The sequence below is a fragment of the Grus americana genome, chromosome Z, assembly GCF_028858705.1.
Source record: "Grus americana isolate bGruAme1 chromosome Z, bGruAme1.mat, whole genome shotgun sequence".
In the NCBI taxonomy this organism is placed as follows: domain Eukaryota; kingdom Metazoa; phylum Chordata; class Aves; order Gruiformes; family Gruidae; genus Grus; species Grus americana.
The window spans coordinates 46,318,189-46,341,657 of NC_072891.1; the positions used below are offsets into that span (position 1 = coordinate 46,318,189).

At 40.9% G+C, this 23,469-nt stretch overlaps 1 protein-coding gene across 12 annotated transcripts in view; it reads left to right on the plus strand.

The window, feature by feature from the left end:
* Positions 1-2,190: 2,190 nt before the first annotated feature.
* AOPEP (aminopeptidase O (putative)) overlaps positions 2,191-23,469 on the plus strand; it is a 214,066-nt gene continuing 192,787 nt past the window's right edge. For 11 of the 12 annotated variants that reach the window (XR_008574756.1, XR_008574760.1, XR_008574761.1 and 8 more), the window contains exons 1-5: positions 2,230-2,254; positions 3,094-3,263; positions 10,030-10,074; positions 10,904-10,971; positions 22,997-23,036. The gene's annotated coding sequence lies outside the window, so the exon portion shown is untranslated. Of the gene's footprint in view, positions 2,255-3,093; positions 3,264-10,029; positions 10,075-10,903; positions 10,972-22,996; positions 23,037-23,469 lie in introns of all 12 variants that reach the window. The other variant, XR_008574757.1, reaches the window with a different exon arrangement.

Consider the following 23,469-nt stretch of genomic DNA (forward strand, 5'->3'; position numbering starts at 1 on the left):
CAAACAAAAAAACCCCCACTAAGGCTGCTGTAGTGCAGCTTTTGCTTAAGCTACAGCATTCCTGATCAGAAAAAATGCATTGCTTTTCCAGTATTTGCGAAGTAATGTCTATTTTTGTGGTTATTCACTCTTGTTCATACATGTATAAGGTCTTCTCGAATCCAATTTCATCCAGATTCAGTACACATACTTAAGCCTATCCAAAGTGGTACACTGATTTTGGACTCAACCTTTCCTTGATTACTGCAGATAGCCCTAGCCAGAAAGTCCTTCCTAAGTATGAGCAGTGTGGCTGTAATCCTCAAAGAGAGGACTCTGTGCTGGATCTGGCTGGGTCAGAGACACTTTCTATTATCTTCTGACCAGCGCTAGTATGCTCCAATTTATTTTGGAAAGACTGAGATTTCTAGCAGTTTTTGATACTTTAAAAACCACCTCAGTCAGACCTGCTCCGAGTAATTTTGCATTTCATAATGGCAAGTAGGTATCCAAATGACATATAGGCTCCTGAGTCCAATGTCTGTGAGCCTCCAAAACCTTAAGACTTCTGTTCAATCAGCTACCTAAATTTCTGCAAGGCAGTCTTTAAGACATCTTTGAGTAGGTTTAGACTGCAACTGAGGCAGAGGTCCTTAACCATGAAACACACATGCTAGGTCTGGAACCAGCAATTTACAGCTCACTGCGAGGTGGAGACTAAAGTGCTTCACCCTGGCACTGAAGCAATATAAGGCTGATACATTGCTTTCAGGGCCCAAAACTCATTGCTGCCTGGCTTTCTGTAGATATGCTTACATTTCCTGCTAGAAGGCATTCACAAAACTACACCAAATCCTTCCCCTCAGAAGGATTCTCAAACAACATTCCCAAATTCCCTGCCTAGCACAACCTGTCCAGTGTGGACAGGAAGTCTGGACAATAGATGATCTCTGTGTTTCTTTCCCTGTATTCCAAGGATAATGGCACCTGCTTGGGAGAAGGGAGCTTTGCTTGCAAATTTACTTGGTTAGCAATGGTCTGAGTCCAAACTTCCCACCTCCCTTGAAAATGCCCTAGAAAATGCAATTGGGAGTTCTGGGAGAGACTCTCCCAATTTCACCTCTCAGTGTTTTTCCACTTTGCATAAATAATTAAATGTTCATGGGGCTAAGGAGAAAGTGACTTCGCCAAGCTGTGGTTAATGTACTCACATTGGAAAGCCAGGTTTGAATCCCTATTCTAATGAATATTCAATTATTCTTCTGATACCAGACAAGCTGTGGAGGCATTTCCATTCCCTCCTCCCCCACTCCTTATGCTAGCCTCGTAAAGGAGCCTGGGCACCTGCAGACTGACAATTTACTAAGTAGCAAGACTCACAAAACTAAATACTGCAAAGCTAAACTAGGTAGTCCAAAGACCTTTCATTGTCCCGATTTTAAGAGCCACTGGCCTGCCTGCCATTCCTAGACAGCTGCAGAGTTGATTCGGCGCTAGCAACCGTTGGATATTTTTAGTGGCCATCCCTTTTGCTGACAGAAGCCAGTGAGAAGCACCCTTGGCTTGCCTGGGAGCCACCCGACAGCTCCAGCACCCAGCCAGCACTCAGACACAGAAACAGGGGGGCTAAGCCAGCCGCCCATCAGTGATGAACTGCTGCAGAATGAAGTATCTAATTAAATCTGTGATGTAAAAATAAATGCTTTGACTTATATCCTAAGCTGAGGTCAGTGGGATTTTGGCTGTCTTGCATACCAAAACCAGGGCCCCACCGTAGCGGGTAAAAAACCCCCGTGTTTCCCCACCCTGCGATCTTAACGTGCCTGCAAAGGCTGGTGCAAGCAGCCAAGCAATTCCGATGCTGGAAACTACCACCAGTTACCTCAGAAGGCCAGTTCCTGCTCTTTTCCCTCATCCCTCTCTCCCTGGGAGTGGGAAATTCAACCGTTAGGTTGTATGACGAGGCCAGGTTCGTTGATCAAAGCCCCGTTTATCCTCAGTTAGCTGTACCGCGCATCGTAAGAGGGTGTCCCGGAGGCCGCACGGAGGAGAGCCGCCAGCCCACCCGCGGGACGAGACACCGGGACGATCGGGCCTCGGGTCCCGGCGCGGCGGGGAGGAGCCTGCGCGCGGCCGCCGTCGCCTGACGGGTGTGGGCGGAGCCTGCGGGTCCCGGGGGGCGGGGCGGGGCGGAAAGTGGCGGTGCCGGGTGGATGAGGTCATCAAAAGGCTCCGCGGCAGGGCTGGAGGGCGGCGGGGGCTCGGCGAGAGCCCGGTAGGTAAAGCCGCAGCTGCGGCGGGTGAGCGCTCGCGACTGCTCGCGCGCCCGGCGGGGCTGGAAAGGGAGGGTGTCGGTAGCGACCGTTAGTCCCGCTCACCCCTTCTCCCCTCACACGCTTCCGTACGCACCCTCGGCTCCCTCAGGAGCCGGCACGTTGGCGGTGAAACGTCCGCCGGTAGCGGCTGCCGTTGTAAGCAGCAGCTCCCAGCTCTGTGCCTCCGGCCTGGCGCACGGGGCTCCCCGCTCCGGGAGAAGGAGGCGTGAGGCCGGGAGCCGGGTGCCCCGAAAGGGGCTGAGCCGCGCTCCGTTGGGCGCGCTGGCTTCTCATGCCTCGCAGCTTTTTCCACCTTACAAAGTTACCGTCCCTGACTTTTCTTATGAGCTAAGCTGCTGCAGCTGGAGAGTTGTAAGCGGTAGAGTGGTCAGAATGCAAAACAGTAGAGGATGTGCAGCCAGCAATACCTGTCGTCTTTTTTTGGCACTACGTGTGCCACTTGAATCAGTGCCCTTCTTGTAGGACTCTAGTTTTAAGTATAAGTTCCTGGAAGAACTTTAAACGTAATTCTGTTCAAGCTTCTCAAAGCTGATTAACAAACCTTTCAGCTCGTTGACCTCTTTAACACTTGGAAATGTATAGGTGAAACTCGTATTTTAATAAGCGGTGTTTTGTAATTCATCTGAGGATTTCAGCTTAGTTGCGTGTTACTCAGGACAATGTTTAGTTTTGCAGAGGTCAAGTTGAGTGGCTGAGGTGGCTTGCCAACGTCAATATGGGAAAGAAAAGACTGCTTTTCTGATTCCACCCCTAAGGAAGTGCTTCTTTTGCATTGTAGGTGGTATTTATAAATGACAGCTGCATTGAGTTAAAAACATTCTGTTTCAGCATGGATTTGATTTGGATGCTTCCTATGTATATCTTCTCACTTGCAAGCTCCACCTCCTGAAAATCAGACACACCCACACACCCCTTCCTTGTGTACTTTGAGTGGAAATAAAACCCAAGGTAATTTTTCACCTCTTTAATGCTGTTCAGCATCTCCACAGAATCACTGCGGTTGAAGGGGACCACTAACGATCATTTAGTCTAATGCCCCAGCTCAAGCAGTGTTAGGTATAGCAGGTTGCCCAGGACCATGGCTACCTTGAAATCATTTTGTAAAATGAGAAATTGCAAATTCCATCCTTACACAGATGGGTTTTCTGTAAACATAGTAATTGTACATTTGTGAGCAGGGACTTGTAAAACATTTAGCTGCATTTATTTGGGCTCTATTTAATTATTTTAGGTATGTGGTCGCTACTGTTATACAAAGAATCATCAATGGACTAAAGAGAGTTTATGGGGAATATCAGGATGCACTTCCTAGCTCATTTACCAATAGTAAGTTATGCTTCTGTCTCAATCTTTGGTTAATTATATGTCCAGGAATAGGTATTTCGCTAGTGGAAGGGCACTTTAGTTTTTTTGGTGTTTCCCTTCATATTTCAGCTGAAATGAAGTTTTCTGTCTTGACTCGTAATTTCAGCTCATGGGAAACAACTTCCACTGCTGCTAACTTGCAGTTGGTAAAGAAGGTCTTCCATTATCCTCATTATTTCTATAGTTTCCAGACTTAAAAGGAGGCTTCTGGAAAGGCACCAATTGCTTTGTCAAGGGATATTACTAATTTAATTTACTTTCACATCAAACCCTCATTGTGATGTGTGCTGGTTTTCTTGTGATGCAGAGTGAAGTCTGAAACTCTTTTGTATGGATTGGTTTACGGTAGTTTAACAGTAGCAAATGTTTCTGTTAGTTTGTTTAAGCCTTACTTTCACCTATAGAAGAACTCATTCCTGCCTTAAAAAGGCTTAAGATGGCATAGCTATTTGCGTTAAGTGCATGGTATAAAAATAAGTTTGTAATTGCTGAAAATTATGTGTATGTATTTGATATTTAGAAAGTAAAATTACTGTTGATGCTGATGACTTCTTGGTAAGATCTTAGTGTCTTACATTGTGTGAAAAAATTATGAAACTGGATTTGGAAGAAACTTACTTGAAAACAGTTTAAAAGGAATTAGTTATAACCCCCTTATAATTATTAAAGACGGTGTTTATCCAAGAGACTTTTTTTTTCTTCTTTTTTTAATTTCTTTAAATGCTACCTGGAGAGCATTGTAGGTTATAAATCTAACACCTGCATGTTGAAAGCAATTGAGTTAGCTTTTATGTACGGATGAAGCAAATCATGCTTAACTGAAGGTGAAGAGTAGCCAAATGTGGCTTTATTTTGCACAGTCTTTTACACAGGGGTAAAAAGCTGGTGTTGTTTATATGTGTAGCATCTCGATGTCGGCCAGTGGCATGTAGGGAAAGTCTGTGGTACTGAAATACTTGTACAGCTTTTGAAGAATATAGTGAGTACATGATACAAACAAGTCTGTGCTTCAGAGATCCTTGTTTGCAGCCCAGGTGATTAGCTTAAATTAACCAGTTTGGCTGCATGTGCCAGGCTATGGGCTGGAGTGACTGTGCACGGAGATATCCGTCTCTGTTGACTGTTGTTCAAAGGGGATGATTCTAGCAGAACTGGCAACTGGGAGAAATATCTTCAAACAGACCTAGCATAAATTGGTAGCGTTTGTCTGACCATCCTTAGCTTTCTAGGAAACTTGATTTGTGTAAATTTCTATGGAATTGCTTTGATTGGCTATTATTTCAGGTAATGAGTTTGTATACTGTCTGAAAAAACAGAAAAGCTGAGATAGAAATGGCCTCCGTCTTGGGGATTAATGCCTGCTGCTTGTGTCAGCATTTGTCAGTGAATAAGTTCGTGCAACTCTGATTTTGCACAATAAAAAAATATTGGTATGGTTTTTAAGGCATTAGCCAGTTAATATATTCAAATTTTTGGAACAGCTTTAAGTTGGGAATTTTCCAGGGCTTGGCAGATGTCAAATAGAGAGTTGTAACTGCCTGGTTTGGATGGAGATCAGTTCTCTTGATCTTCTCTCGTACAGCCCTCTCTTCCATTCATTTTTGTTTTCTGAGATTTTGGAAATGTGTGAAAATGCATGCTGCAGTTGTGCTCTGAAATAAGAGGTATTTTGTGTATGCTTACAAAAGAACATGTTTGGCATAGCCCTACATTTTGCCATGAAGACATGTCTTAGATGACTGCATTTTGCACCTACCTTTCCTGTTATGTATTAACAATGTGAGATAGGACAGACAGTCACTGGCTGATCTGGCAGGAGTGCAATGAAATAAAGCGTGTGCTTGGAAAGATGGTAGATGATTCAGTGCATTCTGGAGAGTACATTTCTATCTTGTGCCACTATATTATGGAGTCATCTCTAATGACCGTGTACCTTCCCTGTTTTTCAAGGGATTTTTTTTTTTTTCAGTTCATAAGCCTTTTGTTTGCTTCCACCTAGTAGTATCTGTGCTGGTTTTCTGATATTAGTCTTAGAGTGAAATTAGACTGGAACAGTTAGTTGTTAGCAATGGAAAATAAGAGCTTCCCAGAATAATGAAGCATCAGGATCAAGTATCATAAGTGATCATTCTAGTTTGTAATAGGCTGTTTACAGGTTTAAGTAGACGACTTTGTTATTATTCTCACTTTCTTAGTTTACTATTTGTAATGGGTATATTCCCAGGGTAGTTCAGATGCCTGGTTTTTTTCTTCTCCATTTTCCCCTGTAGGATGGGATTATGTTTCCAAGTTCTTCCCTTCTCCCATCTCTTTATTTAATTTTCCTTTTAACTATAACAACCAAAACTGTGCATTACTATGTATTTCTTACTACAGAGAACCAATTTTTGCTGTAGATATTTTTAGGAAGTTCAATCTTGTCTACTTTGCAACCATGTTTTATTTTGCCTGGAAGCTCTTTTCTCGGGTTTTCTTTCAGAGGCATTTGATTCTAATTCAGGCCGATGCTTTCTGTATTAAGTGGAAAAGCAATGTTATACAAATATCATTCCATGAAGGATCACTTCTCCCCTGTTTCCCATTATCTGTGCCCTTTATGCAACTCTGTTATGCACAGGTGATCACGTTGTCCACCATCTGCTATTATTGTTGTTTGTTCTTTTGCAAACATCTATCTTCTAAAATATTAAAACATATAACCAAACAATTAGCTTACCTTATATTTTTATGATTTAAAAAGTACATTTGATAAGGAAGGTACATTGAATGTGAAGTCTATTTTTAAAATGTACTAGTTATTTGTTGTGTCTTTGTGTGTAGAACTGTGACATGAAACAGTATTTGTAAAACGATCATCAAGAGTTTGTGGTAGCATTACAGTTTCTAATTTGTTTTCATGCTTAGAATCCACCTAGTGAACCTCCTTTTCTAAAGGAGAGATGCATTACTTTAAAAAAAAAATGAAAACCACATACTCATATTGTGGACAGAATATAACAAAAAATATTACAGAAGACAATGTTGTGTAAGAGAAGTATCTCAAAAAAGATGTCAGAAATAATGACTCTAGTATCTTCTCTATGATGACAGCATCTTGATATGTCCATAAGGTAGTGAGGAACTTGTCATATCAAATCCAAGGAATACTGACTCAGAACAGTATATTTTGGAAGCAGTAGTAAAATATGTACTATTTGCATATACCAAGCTCAGATATGTACTGGGACCTTCCAAGGTGTACAGCAATGGTATTGCTTCAGCAGTTGATGTAGTATATTTCTTGTATTATGGGAACACCGTGAGTACAATTTATTCTCTTAACCAGTTAATGAGGAGAGAAAGAAATGCAGAATGAATAGAAGTTCAGTTATAAGAGTGTATTAGATAGCTGGACCACAAAATAAACCAAATGATAGCTGCGTGCTTTGACATTTGTATAGCAGAATGGCTTTTAATTGTCTAGAAAACACTTTAGAGGTATTTAAACAGCTTTAGTAACAACATAACACACATTACATCAATGTTCAAACAATACATGAGGTATGAATATATAGGCAACACTTTCTGTGTTGTTAGCATAGGCTATTCTTTTTGTTTAAAACAAAAGCCCCGTTTCTCTTTATATCTTTCATACTCTAACTCCTTCTGTGAAAGTGAGGAAGATGTTGAATGACAAATGCTAGTCTGAATTAGTTCCACGATCATACGCTGTTTGGGAGTCAAGTTTGTTAAGCTTCATCTGAATCTGTATTCAGTTAGTCAGGAAAAAAGTAGGGAAGAATCCTGCCTTTGTATGCCTAGGCTTGACTTGCAAATTTACATAACGTTGCAGCTCCTATTGATTTTGCTTAGGATTATGATAAGCTGTATTTTAGTATTAGCAGTAGAAAACATGTTGGTGGGATAGTTATATTATGATTTTTCTACATTTTTGGGAAGACTCGATTGAAGAAAACATACAAGTTGCATTTAATCAAATGGAGTTGGAATCAAGTGGTAAATTAAATCATTATTTACAACCTGTTCTGTTAAACACCCCAAATTATCACACATTTATGAAAAGACATCACAGTTCAAATAAAGAGGAGAGCATGGAGTTTACAAGCATGTTTGATTGTTGCACACCTACACTTTTTTCTTTTTCTTCTTCTCACCTGTCTCTTGTACCTGTCAGTACAACTTTTTGCTTCTATGAGTGCACAAATACTTTCTCTCTGTCTCATCTCGCTGATTTAGTCATGTTGGACCAATGAGGGACAGTCTATGTGTAGATGCTAAACTTAACCAAAATATCAGCATTTTTTTTATGATAGTGTTGAAATAGCAGTACTGATTGAAAGCAAAGATATAGATGCCTAGCATTTAAATAAATGTAATAAGATATACAAGCATAGAACCGTAGAATGGTTTGGGTTGGAAGGAACCTCAAAGATCATCTAGTTCCAACCCTCAAATATATATATATATATATATGTATATCTTTTTGTCCTGTTCAGTTATGGGTTTTCACAATGATCCTTTTAAGAAATGAAAAAAAAAAAATTACTTTTTAGCTCTGGTACTACATTCCGCAGTAATTTTTATCCTCTTGTGTTGAAGTGTGTTATTTTTTTGTTTTGGTTTTTTTTGTCCCCACTTGATTTGATTTCTGGTTTCCTTTAATGTGATTGCTATGTCATCAGTTTCATTGCTACAGAGGTTGGGTATATAGTCATTAATTGCCTTGATATTTTACTTTTTTTCCTTGAAATTAAAAAGCTGTCTATTTAAGTGACCAAATAAACAGTTCACTCCTGTCTTTTTTTCTTGGATAAAACTGAGGCATTCTCCCAGGGTGGTTGAGATCCAATATTTGATAAGCCAGGCACAGCCCAAAGGAGGAATAGATATCCATCTTGTCTGGAACACAAACATTTATCCATGTATTTTAATGTCATAGAATTAGCAGTCCTGTTGAAGACAATGCATCTATTCATCTCATGTCAAGTTAATTCTTATGTAACATGGCTTTGGGCCCAAATGAAACATTTAAATCATCTTTCTAGCTCTTAATCAAGTGACTATCATATATATGCCTTAAAATATTTCTACGAGATTATTCTAAATTCTGGGTAGCCTTATACTGGTTTTCTGTATTACAAATGCTGTATGCTTTCAAAAAATTCATGATTTTACCATAAAATTTCTTGTTAATAAAGTAGGTGTAAATAAAATAGGATTAAAAAGTACAACTGTTTTGCAGCTCTATTATTTGCTTTTCTAAAAAAAATCTGGAAAATACATTGTGTTAGCACTGATTATACTTATTTTCTATAAATTTTGGTCTGATGTGAGTCTGAAGTTGTGAGAAGATTAGTTTAAAGTCAGTGTGTGTTGTTTGTATATTATTAAGGGAGAATTTTTTATTGCATATGTACCCAACTGATCTAATGCATAGTGGTGTAACGTTACCCACACACAAGAGGGCACACTAAGTCCTTTGGAATATAATCACGGAAAACCTTTTCAGTTAGGGTAAATTAATATTTGCAAAGAAAATAATAAAAGCACAACTTGAATGTGGTGCTAGGTATGATTTTTAAGAAATGGGCTTCTGTTCATCTGTTCCCTTTTCTCATTCCTTCCTTCCTAAGAAGACATTTAGTGGCCCAATCTCCATTAAAAAAAATTAGGTACTATCTCTGTACATCTGTATACCCTCTGAAAATCTGTTACATCGTTTGCAGATGTCTTAAGATGCCTTTAAAGAGATTTTTAAGGAATTTTCTGTCAAAAAACAATCAATGCAGACAATATTGTTTAGGCATCTTCATTGTTACAAACAATTAACATTTTTAAGTAGCCACTCTGAATACTGTGTGGAAGATCACCCTAATACTATAGCAATGAAATACATATTAAAGGTAAATTCTATGTGGAAAATAGACCAGCAACTTTAGAAACAGTGATGTAGTCTGACTGCTTCTAAACATATAATCTATCTTGCAAATTTCAGGTTAACTTGACCCTGGAGCAGCAAAGTAATATTTTGTACGTTCTCTTGTTATTTCACCTACATTCTAGACTTCTATTGAAAATGTAAAGAACACTATTTCCTGGGAGTATATTTTGGTATAGTTATTCTTAAAATTATGTATTTCTGTTCTTATTCTTTGTTTGCCACTTGCCTTTTCATTTAGTGTTTCAGTTCAACATCAACAAAAAACAAGCTCTGCAGAATATAAAAATGACTGCGTTTTGTATTTTTAAAAAAGTTAGCACTATTTAATGCAGTATAATATGGAATGTAGTTGTATTTGCAGGACAGCTTAATATGTTTTTGCTTGTCTTTTCTATGTCCCCCTCTAAGAAGAGTCTGGTTGCATCTTCTGTACACGATACTGCGATACAGCAGGTAATCTTCCCTAACTGCCTCATCCCAAGGCTGACCAGAGCCTGTGCCATCAGCCTCTTCTCCTACACTTGTGTGCTTCAGTCCTCTGGCCATGTTAGCGGCTCTCCGCTACGCCTATTCTGTCAAAGAAATTGCAATTTTTCAATAGACTTAGTTTAACTTAATCCCCTGGAAAGAAACTAAGTTTATAATAAGTGAATTGTTAGGCAATCGGCTTATGACTATTTAGTGGAAAAAAACCCCATGCAGTAGAGTCTTGTCAAAAGTTAAAGTTGTTAAAATAATCTGATTGCTTTCTCTTACTAAACAACCGAGCTATTAGACAATGAAGAAATAACAGAAGTTTTGCTTTGGCTTTGGAAGGACTGTTGTGTCCTACATAAACTTTCTTTAAATTTGCCTTTGAATTTAATTTTTAGTTTTCTATTAGTTTATAATTTAAAAACCCACCAAACAAAACTCTTGAGATCATCTTCAGCATTCACCAGTGATTTAATTTTTAACCCTGAGGGCATTTTAAAGGTATGTCAACATACTTAAATGTAATTGTGTCTGTCCTGGGTTTTGCTCAACTTTTGTTAAGTTTGGGTATGGCCTCATGCTGCATTTAAGTCTATCCCGATCTGAACTGCCTCCCAAAGGGCGATCATATTCTGTCCCCAGCTGCATGTTCCTGCCTCTTCGCTTGAGTTGTCCTCTGCACTTGTGTAGCTTTACAGGAAGGAAGGCTGTGTAGAAATCTGAGGAAGAAAGACGTACTTCCTATTGTGGCATCTCAGGCTAAGATTGACTTAGTTCTGTTGTGAATACACACCCTCATGTGTTTTAGGCTTGCATGAGTCATGTGATTGGATGGGGTCAATCTGGAGAGGTTACAAGCACTTTGGAGCTCAGCATGTAAGTGACTTTTAAAAATGACTTGAAATCATTAAGTTGATATTCAATAGTAAGTACAAAGTATTACAGAAAGAGAAATTCAGTGTGCAAATAAAATTGGGAAAAGCTCAGAGAATTGTTTTCTGGTTATAGTGATATCAGCGCAGGTTTCATAGAACAAACACTGAGATTTAAAGAGCTTGCAAAGAAACACCACATCCAGCTTCAGCAATACAAGTATTTATTGTCTGTCTTGCTGGGGCTCTGCTGCCCCTGTGGATCTGTTGAATGACCAGGCTATGTAAATGGTTTTAATTTATTAGAGGCAAAATGAACTATTTTGACTCAGAGCACAATTTAAACTTTATTCTAATAATCTGCTTATTCTGCACTGGTGTGTTGAGTGATGGGAGAGATGGAAGAGTGACCTCTGAGTGGGGGTGGGGGTTAGAAGGGATGAGAAGCAAGTGAGTGCTGCTACAATATAACTAGGTCCTCTTTATCCAAAACTTGAGGAAACAGGAACTTAGTGAAGCTTACAGGGAAAAGAAAAAGTTTATGGGAAAGAATATTTAATTAAATATTGTAAAAAAAAATGGATCATGCTAACTAATGAAGTTGAACAATTGACTTCTGCAGAGGTATTTAAAAAAATAGAGGAGTGTTTCCATACTTCTGTCTCATCTGAAGGGAAAGAGCTGGATTCTTCCACTGAGGACTCTTCCAGACAATGTAATTAATCTACAGATATAGAACGTATGTACACAATAGTGGAGGTACAAAAAGACCCAGAGCAAACAAGCAAAAAAAGATACACTTTAGGAATATTTTTAATAAATCTACAGTTTGGATGACACGGATAAGAAAGGCCAAATGTGGTAGAAATGACAAAGTTGGCTGATGAAAATACATTTTGATGTGAATAAAGGGTAACCTTCCAAAATTGTAATTCACACATATGGGGCACATTTTAAGTAGCTCCCTGCATGTATTTGAAATTACTGCTTTTAACGAGTATTGGGTGTGTATTTCGAGCAGTGCAAATATTTAGAGTCAGGTTGTGAACTTTCTAAATATTTTAAATGAAGCAAACTAGACAAATGTGCACAGTTAATCTGGGCAAATAGGAGTGAGCAGGAGCTGAGTCCTATGCCTTATGAATACTGTGGAATCCCAGAGAGTGATGTAGCAGGAGTCTTCAACTAATATCTAGCATCATTTTGTACAGCTAAATGTTTCCATATACAGAGCTCTGTCTTTAGTCTCTATTTTTCTTTAAAAATAGATAGAATATTTTTGAATGCCTTGTTGCTTGCCTATAAAGCAGAGAATGCTGTGGTGGTAAGAGTGTGCGAACCACATACTCCTTTGCAAATGCATTGTGATAGCTTCTAATGAAATGATCAAATCATTCCTTAAAAATACCTGATTTTCAAATTTTACAACCTGAGATGCATATTTATATTCTCTGAAATTTCTAACCTGATACATTTTATTGAAATTTTAGTATTAAGAAGTATCAGCAATTGAAAAAGCTAATATGGATGTAGGAAACATCTCATTACCATTATAAAGCTATTATTATATGTGGCCATTTCTTTACAGGACTATAGTGCTAGATGGAGTTACAACTAAACATTTTTTTAGGACTTTTTTCTTCTAAAATCTCAACTTAAATACTATTTTAAGAACTGATTTTATCAATTTTGTCTTATTTTCCTATTTTATACAATTTTGTATTGTTGCAGGGAGTTAGGCTTCTGGTTTTCAGCAGGTAAAGGAAAATGTCTGGTTCTGTTAACAAGCCTTGCTTGTTAATAAGATAAAGCAAGGGGCTTTATCTCTACAGTTCCACACACATATTCCTAGTGGGTTTTTTAATTTCTAGAAGAGTTTTTCATTATCACAGTGATAAGAAAATCATGGCAATAATGAATGTAGAGTTCATGCCTCCAGAGAATGGTATATAGTGGAGATACAAAATCAAGGAGAGGGCTCGTAATAAATGATCAAAGCAATTACACTAATAGTAGCTTCCTTCTGATTTGTCTTAAATGTGTTATTCTTCTATATGCTATATATGGACTGTTGCTGCTGGCAATAGTTTTAAGCTAACCTCTAAAACTGAATTTTTTGAAATAGTTTTTTGTTTTACAGTATGTTTCTGATATTTCTTAATCTGTACAACTATACAGTGGTACAAAACTGCCTAAACCAAACATTGCTGCTGAGCGTGACCATGAACCACTAGAGAACAGAGAAGGGAAGTAATTTGATTTATAATTTCTGTTCTGTTAACAGTAGATTTTTGGCATGTTATTTAGTGAGCAGTAACTCTTTGGAGACTCCAGGCATAGACCAACTAGTATAGAAATGACATTTTTAAAAAATCAGGATTTTTCTCCTCTGATTCTGGTGTATGTATGTTTGCAGTTGGATATTGAAAAACCAATGGTGAAGCTGTTGGTAAATATGTTTGGTTTAGCTAGAAGCAGGTACACTATGAAGTGTCAAAACTTCCGTTAACATCATTTAGACAGAAATTCACACTGAGGATGTGTATCCCAAGATGGACAAATAAGTTCACGTTGTCGTGGCTTTGCCGCAGCCGGCAGCTGAGCACCACATGGCTGCTCACTCACCCCTCCCTCCCCAGTGGGAAAGGGAGGAGAATTGGAAGACAGAGGTAAAACTTGTGTGTTGGGATAAGGCAGTTTACTGGGACAGCAAAGGGAGAGGAAAATAACGACAACGGTACTTAGAATATACAAAGCGGGTGATACACAATACAATTTGCTCACCACCCAGAACCTGATGCCCAACTGTCCCGCCTGCGCATCAACCCCTCCTTCCTAGCCAGCTCCCCCCAGTTATATACTGAGCAGAACATCACGGTATGAAATATTTCTTTGGCCAGTTTGTGTCAGCTGTCCTGGCTGTGTCCCCTCCCAGCTTCTTGTGAAAATTAACATTATCCCAACTGAAAACCAGGACATTATCCTCCCCTTATTCTATACCATCTTTGTCATGCCCACATCCTACACTGTCCAATTAATCACCACCATTTTCCCTGTCTTTGGTATATGTGTGTGTGTGTATATAGATACATATATGTACACACATGCAGATATAATTCTATGGGCCATCTCTCTAAAATGTCTGTTGAGTTCATTTAGTCCATGACTGTGGGCTCTATCTGTCATAACAGTCTCTCAGGGCAAGAGCAATGGTGTGTGCTGTTGGATTGTTGCATGCTGCATCTGGAGCTTGTGGCTGGTGTTTCTGGCATGGCCCATGCTCGCAGTCTGTGGGTTGAAGGTGTCGATTTCAAGGAAGTTGCTGAAGCCAGTTCTGGTTCCATCATCACTGCATTTGGCTCTGTTTCATCAAAGTTAATCCTTCATTAATTTGGGTGATTCTCACTGTAATACCATTGATAACAGCACATAGCAATTGTAGTAGTGATGGCATACAATGGCATAGTTATTTAGCAATTAACATCATACAATTTATTGGCTCTTCTCACCCAAAGCCAAATCTCCTTGAGGGACACATTAGACTTCCCCATCATTCTGCATCACTCACCAAGTGCACCCAGGTCCTTGAGCAAAAGCAATCCCACGGATGGGTTTGCCTTTGCCAGAAGCAGGGCTAACCCAGGCTGTCTTCCCCCACATATTCTTCACATGTGCTATGGGGACTTTATCCCCTTCTACAGTATGTGGAAGTTTTGATTGGGCAGGGCCAGCTCAGTTGGTAAACCCTCTAGTGTTAACTAACCAGGTGGCCTTTGCTTAATGTGTATCGCAGTGTTGGAGGGTCCCACCACCCATTGCTCTCAGGGTAGCTTTTAGCAGTCCATTGTATCGCTCAATTTTCCTGGAGGCTGGCGCATGACAGGGGATGTGATACACCCACTCCATGCCATGCTCTTTGGCCCAGGTGTCTATGAGGTTGTTTCAGAAATGAGTCCTGTCGTCTGACTCAGTTCTTTCTGGGGTGCCATGTCGCCACAGGACTTGCTTTTCAAGGTCTGGGACAGTGTTCTGGGCAGTGGCATGGGGCACAGGATATGTTTCCAGCCATCTGGTGGTTGCTTCCACCATTGTAAGCACACAGCGCTTGCCTTGGAGGGTTTGTGGAAGTGTGATGTAGTCAATCTGCCAGGCCTCCCCATAGTTATATTTCAGCCATTGTCCTCTGCACCAGACAAGCTTTAACCGCTTGGTTTGCTTGATTACAGTGCATGTTTCACATTCATGGATAACCTGTGAGATAGCGTCCATGGCCAAGTCCACCCCTTGGTCACGAGCCCATCTACATGTTGCATCTCTTTCTTGATGGCCTGAGGTGTCATGGGCCCAGCAAGCTATAAATAATTCACCCTTATATTGCTAGTCCAGATCTACCTGAGCCACTTCAGTCTTAGCAGCCTGATCCACCTGCTGGTTGTTTTGATGTTCCTCAATGGCCTGACTCGGGTATGTGGGCATCTATGTGGCGTACTTTTACAACCAGCTTCTCTAGCCGGGCAGCAATGTCTTGCCATAATTTGGCAGCCCAGATGGGTTTGCCTCTGCACTGCCAGTTGCTCTGCTTTCATTGCTGCAACCACCCCCACAGGGCATTGGCCACCATCTATGAGTCAGTATAGAGGTAGAGCATCAGCCACTTATCTCTTTCAGCAGTGTCTAAAGCCAGCTGGATGGCTTTCACTTCCATAAACTGGCTCGATTCACCCTCTCCTTCAGCAGCTTCTGTAACTCGTTGTGTAGGGCTCCACACAGCAGCCTTCCACCTCCGATGCTTTCCCACAATGCGACAGGACCCACCAGTGAACACGGCAGTTTATTATACAGTGGGGCCTCTTTGGCACATGTCACCTCCTCCTCTGGTGACATTCCGTAATCTTTGCCTTCTGGCCAGCCCATGATTACTTCCAGAATTCCTGGGCGACTGGGGTTTCCTATTTGAGCCCGCTGTGTGATCGTTGTGACCCACTTGCTCCACGTAGCATCAGTTGCATGGTGTGTAGTGGGGACTCTCCCTTTGAACACCCAGCCCAGCACTGGCAGTCGGGGTGCCAGGAGGAGCTGAGCTTCAGTACCAGCCACCTCCGAAACAGCTCGAACCCCTTCATATGCTGCCAGTGTCTCTTTTTCCGTTGGAGTGTAGCAGGCCTCGGATCCTCTGTATCCCCGACTCCCAAACCCCAGGGCTCGGCCTCGAGTCTCCCCTGGTGCTTTCTGCCAGAGACCCCAGGTAGGGCTGTTCTCCCCAGCTGTGGTGTAGAGCACATTCTTTACATCTGGCCCTGCCCTGACTGGCCCAAGGGCACGTCTATGAACTATTTCCTGTTTAATTTGTTCAAAGGCTTGTCATTGTTCAGGGCCCCGTTTGAAATCGTTCTTCTTCCAGGTCACCTGATAGAGAGGGCTTACAATCAGACTGTAATTTGGGATATGCATTTGCCAGAAACCCACAACACCTAAAAAAGCTTGTATTTCCTTTTTGCTAGCCAGTGGAGATGAAGGTGCTATTTTGTTGATCACATCCATTGGGATCTAGCAACACCCATCTTGTCATTTTATTCGTTAATTCCGGATCTCCTGTGCAGGCCCCTTGACCTTAGTTTGTTTTATGGTGAAACCAGCTTTCAGAAGGATTTGAACTATTTTCTTCCCTTTCTTAGAGACTTCTGCTGTGTGTCCCCATATGATGATGTCATCAATGTATTGCAGGTGCTCCAGAGCTTCACCTTGTTCCAGTGCAGTCTGAATCAGCCCATGGCAAATGGTGGGGCTGCGTTTCCACCCCTGGGGCAGTTGATTCTAGGTATACTGGATGCTTCTCTAAGTGAAAGCAAACTGTGGCCTGCACTCTGCTGCCAAAGGGATCAAGAAAAATGCATTAGCTATATCAACTGTGGCGTACCACTTGGCTGTCTTTGACTCCAGTTCATACTGAAGTTCCAGCATGTCCTGCACAGCAGCACTCATGGGTGGCGTGACTTTGTTCAGGCCATGATAGTCCACCGTCAGCCTCCACTCTCCATTGGACTTCCTCACTGGCCATATGGGACTGTTAAAGGGTGAGTGGGTTCTGCTGATCACTCCCTGACCCTCCAGTTGACGAATCAGCTTGTGGATGGGAATTGGGGAGTCTCAGTTGGTGCGGTATTGCCGCTGGTGCACAGTTGTGGTAACAATTTGCACCTGTTGTTCTTTGACCCTCAGCAACCCTGCAACAGAACGATCCTCTGAGAGAGTGGGAAAAGTAGACAACTGTTCAATTTTCTCTGTCTCCAAGGCAGCTATACCAAAAGCGCACCTGTACACTTTTAGGTCCTTGAAATACCATCTCCAGAAGTAGTCTATGCCCAGGATGCGTGAAGCCTCTGGCCCAGTCACAATGGGGTGCTTTTGCCAGTCATTCCCAGTTAGACTGACTTCAGACTCCATTACAGTCAACTGTTGGGATCCCCCTGTCACACCAGAAATACAGATGGGTTCTGCCTTGTCATGGCTCAATGGCATGAGGGTACGCTGTGCACTGGTGTCCACTACAGCCTTGTACGCCCATGGATCTGACATGCCAGGCCATCAGATCCACACAGTCCAGTGAATCCGGTTGTCCCTCCACCTGGCTGGAGGCAGGGTCCCTGTAATCCTGCTCATCATATTTGCTACTAGTTTCTTGCAAAAATAACTTAGAAGTCACTTCAAGAGGATCATAATACAATCAGGCCTTCCACTTGGTCTGGGGAACTGCCCACTGGAAACCGGAGCAGCATTTTTCCTCAAAGAATCCCCTTTTGTAACTGTTTTGCCTTGCAGCTCACGTACTTGTGCCTGTAGGGTTGAGGTAGGTTTTCCATCCCACTTCCTCATGTCCTGTCTGTGGTCACACAGGTAAAACCACAGGGTGTCTCGTGGTGTGTACCCTCTATATCCTCTCTCTTGAGCAGAGGAACGCTTACTCCTAATAGCTGAGGTACTGGCCCGTACAGGTGGGGAGTAGGACATATCTTCTGACTTGTCCTTTCGGGACAATTTCTTCATGGCTGAGACAAAGGAGGAAGAGAGACTTTCTTTGTATTGCTGGAGTTGGCTAACCACTTCATCCACTGTTGGTGCCTCTTTGCCTTCTCAGTCCATTACTGCCAATGAGTTGGCGTACAACAATGATGTGCTCTATTCAAACTTCTGCCACGTGGGTGATGTGCATTGGACTTCATCAGGATCTGTGGGTAACTGTTCATTGTCCAGGTCATAATAAACCATTTCCTGCATTGCTAATTCCCTCAGGTACTGGATACCTTGCTCCACGGTGGTCCACTTGCCTGGCTGACATACACCATCTTCGCTGAAGGGATACCTTTCCCTCATGCCTGACAGAAGTCAGCTCCAGAGGCTGAGGGCTTGTGTCTTTTTCCCAATCCCCTTGTCAATGCCCCCTTCCCTAGACAGGGATCCCAGCTGCTTGGCCTCCCTACCCTCTATTTCAGGCTACTGGCCCCGTTATCCCAGCATTGGAGCAGCCAGGTTATGATGTGTTCACCTGGATGGCGGCTGAAATCTTTCCGTGTATCTCACAGCTCACTCAGGGACAGGGATCGGGTGATTACCTCTGGTTCGGCCTCTTCCTCCTCCTGTTATGGTCCTGGTTCATCACCATCTCTCACTAAGCAAACTGATTTCTCTGTGTATTTCTTCTTCTGTATAGGGGCGACTGATACCAGCACGGGTTGGGTTTTTTGGTTCAGCTGCACTGCCTGTCATCAGGGTTGGAGCAGCCACAGTGCCTGTCGCTGGGGTTGGAGTAGCTGCAGTACCTGTGCGTCTGTTTTCCCTCTCTTCCCCCGATAGCGCTGCCTACCATCAAGCAGTGTTTGGTAGATGCTGGCCAGGGCCCAGCACAGTGCAGTAAGTTGTGTCTCCTTGGAACATGCACAGCATTTTCCTTTCAAATATTTCACACTTTATCAGGGTCCTGTAGTTGTTCAGGAGTGAAGTTCCAAACCATTGGGGGTGAGAAGTTCTCTATGTCCCTGCCCATACTCTCCCACATGCCGTGCCACCCGTGACTGTCCAGCCTCAGGGCAGATCTCTGGGTGTTATTCTTAAAATAATTTTTTGTAATCGTGTACAGGACTTGAAGCACATTAGGAGACATAGCAACAGGAACATGCTGGCTCTAACATCCAAAGTATATTTAAAATTCTCAAAAGCTGCTGCAACCAGCCTGAAGGAAAAAGAGGAGGTGAAAGAGTGGGAGAAAGTATCCCCCTCGTCTTCCCCGTAGATTGGGTGCGATTATTAATTCCAAGAGATGTTGTCTGAGGTATGGACATGACAGCAGTGCCACATAGAAATAACCTCATGACCAGTGATGTTATCATATTGTAAGTCAATATTACACAGTGCAGCCAAATGAGAATCCTGATCCCTCTCCCAGAGGAGATAAACAGCGCCGCAGGGAATACGCACAGCAAGTAAGCATTTACGTAACACAACCATGTGAACAAACAAAGCACCATTGTGACCAGCGACTGTTCACCTGATACAATAAATGTGTATAACAACTTTGTTTTAACACATTCTGGTTAGATCTGTTGTTATCTCAACCCTTTGTGCTCCACATTGGGTGCCAGAAAGGACTGTCATGGTTCAGCCCCAGCTGGCAGCTGGGTACCACGCAGCTGCTCGCTCACACACCCCTCCTCCAGTGGGATGGGGAGGAGAAGGGGAAGAAAAAGGTAAAACTCGTGGGTTGGGATAAGGACAGTTTACTGGGACAGCAAAGCAAGAGGGAAATAGCAACACCACCACCTATAACAGAATATGCAAAGTGGGTGATACACAACGGAATTTGCTCAGTGTGCAGAACCCGATGCCCAGCCCATCCCTGAACAATGACCCCTCCTCCCTGGCCAGCCCTCCCCCCAGTTATATGCTGAGCATGATGTCATATGGTATGGAATACTGCTTTGGCTAGTTTGGGTCAGCTGTCCTGGCTGTGTCATCTCCCAGCTTCTTGTGAGAATTAACTCTATCCCAGCTGAAAGCCGGGACACGTGGTCATATATTTCCTTAGACTTCTTCAGTGTTCTTTTTAATATAATTTTCCACGTATTGTTGAAGTTTATACCATCTGAAGTCTTTATGTTTAGAAACTCCGCAGTTGATTACTGGAGTTTGTTATACCTTCATAATGTAACTCCTACTTTTAAAAAGCTAAAATAGGGGAAATTATTACAAAATTAACATTTAAATTAAAAGCATGCATGATTACCCTGTCTTAAAACTGTAGTGCATAAATTCAGTTTCTTTCCCACTTAGGAGAGCTTTAAATAGGACTATCTCAAATTACTTGAGACACAACCTCACTTCATAGGATGCAACTTCCAGTGTGGGGCTTTAGTGGAGAAGTAAAATTATCATCTGTAACAGAAGAATGCTTTGCACAGAAGACAGAGCTTTTTGCTAATTCAATATCAAGATGAAATTATCAAAATATAGTACAAATATACAAAGATATTCTAATGATCCCCAACACCATCAGAACAGAATAGCATATCAGCTTCTTTGTCGCACAGTTCTAATGTTCTGTAGACTCCTTAAGATGTTTCATTTAAAAATTCTTCAGAGGCTCAGAAGCCCAGACACCTGAAAACAGCCATTTAAACTTACTTACTTATGCTTGGAGATAGAGAGGTTACATACAGTTTTTGAAAGCTGAAGTATCTAAAGTTAAGGTGATTTGAGATACAATTAAACAGTGTTAAACAGTGTTACATCTGAATTAAAATTCAGAGTGTATGCAGTAGTAGTTGTTACTTGTCTGCAAGTGTGTTCCTCTTGTCTGTTGCTCTATTTGTAAACACGATCAGATGTGTCATCTCCACTAAACAGAAGTGTTGATCTGAATCGTCAAACTGTATAAAATGAATGTCCACTCTGCATGTTTTTTAGCTTCATTGGCCTTTGTTTCCAATTATCTCTCAAATCTCATGGATTTCATGTTTTGGTATTAATAGTTTTGAAGAGGATTTATATTTATAGAATTTTTTTTTTATAATGCTTCAATTCTGTTTATTTTCGTAATTTGGACTGAGTTGTTTGGCATTATTTGTCAGCTTTTAATCTGCCCTGTTAATTACTGTTAAATAAATCTGACAGTCCTCTAAATAAAAAAATAAATATGGTTTTGTAGACATTGAACTGCAACTTTACTATTTATTTTAAGGTGTTCAGAGGTGCTTCTTACCTCTGAGAGGTATTTTAATGTAAGTTAGTGTAGTTATCTTTTATTTTGAGGTAAAAAACTGATCACATCTTCTAAATGGAAAACAGAAAAACAGGGGTATAAACATTTATTAATAGTATAGCACAGATATTTATTGTTACTATAGTACTCATTTTATAAAATCTATCAGTGGTATATTATACCCTGTTTTCAGATGAGAAGATCTAAGTATTTGTGCAAAACAGGGATTCTTGAATGCCAGTTCAGTGTTTGTTTTTTTCCCCACCAAGTCACTTTATTTCTTTTCTTTACCACCTATACTTAGCTAGCCTGTCAGAAGTCATAGGGGTTTGATAGTCAGACAAAAATCCAAATAACATCCACAGCATTATACACAGACATCGGAGATGCATTGCTTACGTTGCAGCACGTAGAACCTTTGGTTGCTCTACTGATATTCTCAGTTAGGTGTCAAAACAAGGACATGATTGTTATGGTTGTTTACTATTTATAGACGTTGCTCATTCACCAAGCTGAGGTTTGCTGAATTTTCCCTCAGCTTTTATTAACAGGTCTCCTTAAATGCTTTAGTTCCACTTCTGTACTGTCTTCTGGACTTCCTTACATTAAGTAGAAAGCAATCACGATGATATTAGGGCCCAAATGCATTTCAGGGTACTTAATTCTTCACATTCCTCTGTTGTCTTTTTTTAAAGTCAAACTGGCAAAACACAGATCAACATTGTACATATATCTGCAAAGATAATTAATCTTTGGAAAGCCACAATTAAATCACTGGGACTCTGCAGGAGCTCACGATTCTGCTTTTGGATTCTAAGACAAGGTTGAATTCTGAAAGTACATGGATGTACACATCAGTTGAGGCAGTGCAAGATGCAAAGTGTTTTTCTGCAAATATGTGAAGTTTGAAAGCACTCAAAGTAGTACATTGTTATGACGAAGATGATTAAATTCAGACAAAAAGTTTGGGAAACTCTCAAACAGAACAGGGAAGTATCTACTGGAAGCAGTTCAAAAGATGCAATGAGTGTCTCTTCCAGGCAATCTTCAAATTATTCTGAATTTACTGGGATATTTCAGTGGGAGGGACTTCTTAAGTGAGTTGGTGCTCTGTTATGTTTGCAAAAGTGCAGGAGGATTGATATTAAAGTGAAAGAAAGATTTTTCTCAGCTTGTCTTCAAAGACATCCCTGTAAGAGTTGTTTCTGACCAGTAGAAGGCCATCAGAAGAAAGAAGGGAGATACTTGCTATGTTTTGTGTGCTTTGTGTTAAGCTAGTTCAGGGAACAGTATAGATAATTTCTGGGCCCGAGTCTTTCATTTACTGATGCTAGCTTGATAGCATGCCCTGGATTCCTACAAAAGAAACAGCCAGTTTTGGGGGAGTCTGGGTTCTCCTCTCTGCTGACTTTGAGAACTCCACAAAAACTGATTTTGGATGCCGAAGTCTATGATGAGGCTGTGGAACTGTGAAACAATGTCACAAGGGAGTATGTGTTCACTTCAGGCACTTAAAAACAGATTTGGCTGCCTGTCATGAAAGTATCACTGAACTGGCAGGGAGAGAAGTGCACATCTTAACAATTGCTTCTTCCTCTGATTTCTATTTCTAGCCTAGAAAGTAGACAGAAAGGACTTAAGTGAGCTAAAAGTGCATAATTTTAACTCAATGGTCATAGCAAAACAGAGAATGCATGACAGTTAAACTTTTGTGAGGAACTTCTGCCTGTTGTTGCAACAAATGTTAATGTATTCTAATATTTTCTTGCCTTTATAGGTATTTGCATATTTTCCAGTGAGAAGACCTTTTGCTTTCTGTAAGTTGCTATTATCACAAGTGTTAATGGGTTTCTAGCTATTAAGATGTAATCATTTGCCTTAAGTATTTAACTATAAATTTGAAAAATCTTCATGAGCAATCTCAAAGGAATACTTGGAATACACACATAGTAAATTGGCTCATTTTCTTGTAATTTACTAGAAGTGCTGATATGAGAGCAGTTGTAATGTGGAAAGAATATTAATCCTTGGAGATGCATTGTATATATGAAATTATTACTTTAAAACTTCAAGATACGTGAGGTGGTTTGGACTTAGTCTTGTTACTCACAATCACAGTAGAAAAATGATCACTGTCTTTTGAGGTAATGCATTTGAAAGAAGTAGAGCACCTTAAAAACAGACAGAGCCGTAAAAAATTAAATTAGATGTTGCATAACCATGTATCATTTCTCAAGGATTATTGTGGGT